Below are 5,940 nucleotides of genomic sequence, written 5' to 3' on the forward strand. Positions count from 1 at the left end.
AATAGCCTCAGGGGCCCAGGAATTAACTCATATAATTGGAACAACTTAATTCCTCCATGTTTATTCTAGGCCTACTATTTGTTTGTGACCCATGCCTTCCAGGAGTGTGAACTGTCATTTAAGAGATAATATATGGCAGAATTAGAAAATACAGCACAATATTTCATGAAGTGATTAATCATATCAGAGACTTGAACTCTGACATAATAACAGTTATCATTTTTTGCTCATGATCTATGTGCATTATTTAGATGGGGTATCTCATGTAATCTTCCCCACAGTCCTCAGAAAGAGGTTCTTATTAAGTCTGTATTAAAGATGAGGGGACAGATGCTCGGATACAAAGTGACTACCCGCCAAGGCCAGACAGCTAGTAAGTAGGAAAACCTGGGTTTGAACCAGAAAACTGGGGTTACCCAGCTCTTACACATGCCCAGCTCTTACTGCCTCTCCCTGAAACCAGTTCTCCGTGCTGTGCATCCTCTGGCAGGGGAAAGATGTGCATTGCTTAGGATTATAAAGAAAGGCCTCACGAAAAAAAATGATATTTGAGGGGTGCCTGGGTGGCTCAGTTGGTTAGGCGACCGCCTTCGGCTCAGGTCATGATCCTAGAGTCCTAGGATCGAGTCCCGCATCGGGGTCCCTGCTCAGCAGAGAGTCTGCTTCTCCCTCTGACCTTCCCCCCATCTTGTGCTCTCTCTCACTCTCTCTCTCAAATAAATAAATAAAATATAAAAAAATATTTAAAAAAGAAAAAGAAAAAAATGATATTTGATAGACCTTGAGCCAATAAATCAACCACCAGCTCATCTTTATTAACCACTGCGTATAGTACCGGAACAATGTAAATAGACAGTAGGACAGTAAATCCTTTTTTTAAATCTTTTTTTTAACTTTTATTTATTTAGGTAAGTAATCTCTACAGCCAACATGGGGCTCGAACTCCTGAGTTCAAGAGTTGCACACTCCCCTGACTGAGCCAGCCAGGTGCCCTGACAATGAATGTTTTTTGAACTAAAATATTTTGCTTAACTAAGAGTTAGCTATTGAAGGGTAGGGGTGTGTGTGTGTGTGTGTGTGTGTGTGTGTGTGTGTGTGTGTGTGTGTGTGTGTGTGTATAGACATGAGGGGGTGGAGAATGCTGTTTGGAGGGCATGTAAATTTGCCAACAATGAGCTCAACATGTGTTGGGGAAACTGAAAAACCCGGAATGTTGAAAATGGAGAGTTCACTCAGTCATTCAGCAAAGAGTTCTTGAGTACCTACCAATGTGCCAGGCACTGTGTTTGAGGTTTAGGGATACAAATATGAGTAAGACACAACCCCAGCCTTCAAATGCTTCACAGTCTTGAGGCCGGGGGGGGGGGGGTTGGTGGGAGGAGACAGACAGGTGCAGATGGGGACACAGATGTGTGCCATATAGGCTTATAAATGGCTTAAGAAGGGTCTGGAGAAAGAGCTGAGGGTGCATAGAGGGAGAACTGATGGGGCATGCGATAGAGAAGTTGAGCAAGGATGGTCAGGCCCCTACAGGCAGTGAGATGGAGAGGGCAGGGGGTGGGGTGAGCCTCGAGAATGAGGAGATCCTTGGCAGATGACAGCAGCTGGGTCATTTCAGTGACACAGGTGAAGCCTGGCCAGACTCCTCAATTGCACAAGCACTCTCAGGCCATGAACAGATAGATGCCTTCAGAAACGATCCTGCTGTAAGATTTACAAGACAGCTGTTTTCTGTGTTTTCAGACAATTTCCAAGAAACACTTATGCATATATCTTTCTTTTAACTCCCAGTGACCTCATCATAGAAAAGAATAGGAAAAATGGTCATGCTCTTAACCTTTCTGCATAGTTTTCTTCAGCATCAGAAGTCATTCTATAAATCTTCACAGAGTGCCTTCTACATGCCAGACACAGCAGTGAATTAAATCCCTGACTTCATGAAGCTCACATTCAAATGGGGGCCACAGACACAGCCAAGGGAAAAAAAATAGATATACAAAATGTGAGGGGGCAACATGCAGAGGGAAGAAAGCAGGGAAAGGGGAGAATGATGTTGGGAGGGCTATTCTCTGGGGGACGGCTCTGATGGAGGGACAGGGAGCCAATACCTGCAGGGGGACGAGGGGAGAAGAAACTGCTGAAGTGGGAGAGTGCTCGGTGTATTCTAGAAACAGCCTGGAAGCCCGCTGGACTGGAGCAGAGTAAGCATGGGAAAGGGGAACCCAGAGGAGCCAGGGGATAGATCCTGCAGGAGGCTTTGCCTTTCCTTCCACCTGAGGTGGTAGCTCAGACAGTAGGAGCAGAGATATGCAGGGGTCTGGTGTAGATCTTAAGGATCCCTTTGGGACAGAAAGCAGGAGACCGGGTGGGCTGGGGAAACCAGTAGGAGACTATTGCAACAGCCCAGGTAAAGGAGCATGATAGTTGGGACTAGGGTGGTAGCAAGCAGAATTTGTGTGATGATCTTATTCTAGAGATATTCTGAAGTCTAAAAGGATTTGCTGATGGATTAGGTGGGAGAGAGTGAGTAGTCGAGGATGATTCAGATTCCGAGGATTTGGGCCAGACTAACTGGGAAAACTGCCATTTATTAAGACGGGAGGACTTCTTGAGGTTGGAATTCAAAAAATTTGATTTTGGACCTGTTAATTTGAGGTGGCTGTTAGGATACATGAGCCATGAGTTCAAGGGAGAGGCCAGAGCTATATGGGAGTGGTGTTTCTGTTGTTAAGAGGGGAGGGGACCCAGGACGCGTGTGCAGGGTTGGCCCAGGTGGGAGCATGGGCGGCTCACCCATTGTCAGGAGAGGGAGGTCAGAGGCTGTGGTGGGTGGATTTGTTGGTGGAACATGTGAATGTTCTCTTCTGACTGCTAATCTTTTCCTCTAGCTGTTTGTATGTAGTAATGGCGCTGTTTTCATGAATTCTAAGATGCAAATTTCCATATTCTTGCACCCATGAAATTGGAATAAATCTTTTTTTTTTTAAGATTTTATTTATTTCTTTGACAGAGAGAGACACAGCTAGAGAGGGAACACAAGCAGGGGGAGTGGGAGAGGGAGAAGCAGGCTTCCCGCGGAGCAGGGAGCCCGATGCGGGGCTCAATCCCAGGACCCCGAGATTATGACCTGAGCCGAAGGCAGAAACTTAACCGGCTAAGTCCCCCAGGTGCTCCTGCAATAAATCTTAAAATCAAAGCATTTAGTTGTTAGTATTTACAGTCAACCCTTGAACAACGTGAGGGTTTGGGGCACAAACACTCATCCCCCACATAGTCGAAAATCCATGTATAACTTCTGGCTCCCCCAAAACTTAACTATTAATAGCCTACTGTTGACTAGAAGTCTTACCAATAACACAGACAGTGGAGTAACACATATTTTGTATGTTATATGTATTATATACTGTATTTTTACAATAAAGTAAGCTGAAGAAAATGTTAAGAGAATCATAAGAAGGGGAAAATAGATTTACAGTGCCATACTTTAGCAAAAAAAAATTTATCGAAAAATGTGTGTATAAGTGGACCCGCACAGTTCAAACCTGTGTTGTTCAAGAGTCAACTGTATTCTCTCTGCAACAGAGAAGAGTTTACATCAAAGGTGACTCAGATTCACTTTCCCTTGGGCCTAACTAGAGTCGTCCATTGGAGAGGCGGCCAAGCAGGGCCCTGCAAATGCTGTTCACCTTGTGAGCCAAAGGGGAGATGTCAACATTTTCAGTAAGAAACTTGGGGCTGTAGCTATCTCTCTGGTACAGATGCATCCAGCCCAAACTTCTGAAGAAGGGTCCGGGTGCCTGGAGAGTGGGGGAGGGAGGCTGGCCCTCTGCCCGCAAGCTACAGAGCTGACTGTTCTTCCTCAGGGGAATGTGAGAGACCAAGGACAAGGCAACTAACACTCGGCCCATACCTGAACCCGGGCAGTGAGGCCTGACTCAGAGACCAAGTGCTTCCTTCAGTCAGATAAGATCTTGGCCCCACATCCTGTGTGGTCAAGACAAGGAGAAGTCCAAGGGTCTGAGAACAGGGAACTGTGTCACAGCATAGCTCTTGGGGTTACTTCAGCTTTATTGAGTGCTAGCAGGAGGCCTTTACTTCTTGGTTAAGTGGAGCTGGGGCCCCAGTCCCCCTTTTCTGTAGCTGGAGTCTAGGAATGGTGTGGGAGATTCTCATTGTCCAAAGAGTTGAGTGCTTACCATATGCTGTGCTAGCTGATCACTGGGTGCACAGGACAGGCAAAACCCAGACAGGGGCCTCGCTCTCAGAGCTTACATCTAGTCAGGGAGATGTAGCCATAAAGTAGTCATATATATATTTTTTTTAAACTGTAAAGAAACTATGTGCCAGAACATGTTCTGAGCACTTTACAAAGATTAACACCTGTAGTTTGTACAATAATCTAAGAACCAGGTGCTATTACTATCATCCCTGCTTTACAGAAAAGAAAAACTCAGGCACAGAGAGGTTAATTATCTTGCCCAAGATCACAGAGCTCCTGAGTGGCAAAGTCGAGATTCAAACCCAAGCAGTTTTGCCCGGGGGTGTCCTCGCTCTTAACCAATGAGGCCATGCTGCCTCTCGAGTTACTTTGTCTAGCACAGTTATACTGAAACGCAAAGTCCCTTTGGAGATGGAAATGACGCATCCTGGAAGGAGGGCTTTTGGCATCTGACAAGCCAGCGGCAGCTTTGAAGATGACTGGGGAGACTACTGCTCACTGAGCAATAAGGAATTTGCAGTGGGCACTTCCGTGGTGTGTATTAAACCTTAGGCTTCTCCTCCCATTGTCTTCACAGCTCCCTCCTCTGTGCACTCCGCCACCTCCTCCTCACTTTGCCTCGCCTTTGATGCTTTTACTCTGCCCGCTCAAGCTTTACTGTTGCGGAGCACAGGCTTATTTTTCTCTTCGACCATGCCGCTGCAGTGTCCTTGGCTAAATCCGGCAGAGGATTACACCCAAGGGAGAGCCCAGTCAGTGGACGGGGCAAGGGGCAGGGGAAGAGAAGGAGAGAAAGATTGGAAACCAGAAATTAGGAACGGAAGCAGCTTTAGACCAAGACTGTGTCTACCCTGGCCAAGAGAAGAGAGTCCTTGCAAAATCTTGCCTATTGCATGGACTGGTTCAATGGCCTGCAACTTATTCAGGACTCAGCGCTTTTATAAAACTGAGTGTTCCTTTAGTACTTTCCGTTTTTCCAAACCCATTTGTAGTCCTCATCTCCTTTAGCTCCAACTGCAACCCCCGGGAGGTATTCCTGGCAGAACACAGCCGGCTCCCAAATGGTCTTCAAAGCCACAGTGTGACTTGTCAGACGCTAAGATTGCACACTCCTGGGTGAGTCATTTGCATGTCTAAAGTGAGTCTCATTTCAGAACAGCTGGGCTGAACTGCGGCTACGTAACAGGGCGGTAGAGCTGGCAGGACAAAGCTGGGATCCTTTGTGCTTTAAACTCCGCGCTCTCCCACTCCATCTGTCTCCCTTTCAGAGGAGGAAGACAAGACAGTCTCAGATGCAGTGCATTCAGGGATGCAGACCTGAATCCCTGGACACACCTGCTTGCCGTCCGTGGGCTCCAAAGCCAAGATTGGCCTGGCCTTATTTTTTTTTTCCCCCTAAGAAATAAACACCAAATTTCTTGTTAGAGTGCAAACATTCAGGGAAGCTTCTGGTAACTCAAGCACATACTGGTTCAAGGAACGCGGCCACTGTAAGGTTAGGGAGTTTGGCATCTGTGTCTGAACGTGCCTCTGAAACATGTTATTTCTAACACGAGGGCAGTACTGGTCTCTATTTCATAAGAAATCGTGAAAGTGAGTTAATAACTCAACATGTGCTCGCTTGGGCAGCACATACACTAAAAATCTGAACCGTACAGAGGAGTTTAGCAAGGCCCCTGCGCTAGGAAGACAGGCCAATTCGTGAAAAGCGTTCCATATAG

General features: G+C 46.5%; 1 non-coding gene across 1 annotated transcript; it reads left to right on the forward strand.

The window, feature by feature from the left end:
- The first annotated feature begins 5,832 nt into the window (after positions 1-5,832).
- LOC113930044 lies at positions 5,833-5,940 on the forward strand. Its single transcript, XR_003522422.1, has one exon. It is a non-coding gene; the product is annotated as a U6 spliceosomal RNA (small nuclear RNA).

The sequence above is a fragment of the Zalophus californianus genome, chromosome 5 (assembly GCF_009762305.2).
Source record: "Zalophus californianus isolate mZalCal1 chromosome 5, mZalCal1.pri.v2, whole genome shotgun sequence".
In the NCBI taxonomy this organism is placed as follows: domain Eukaryota; kingdom Metazoa; phylum Chordata; class Mammalia; order Carnivora; family Otariidae; genus Zalophus; species Zalophus californianus.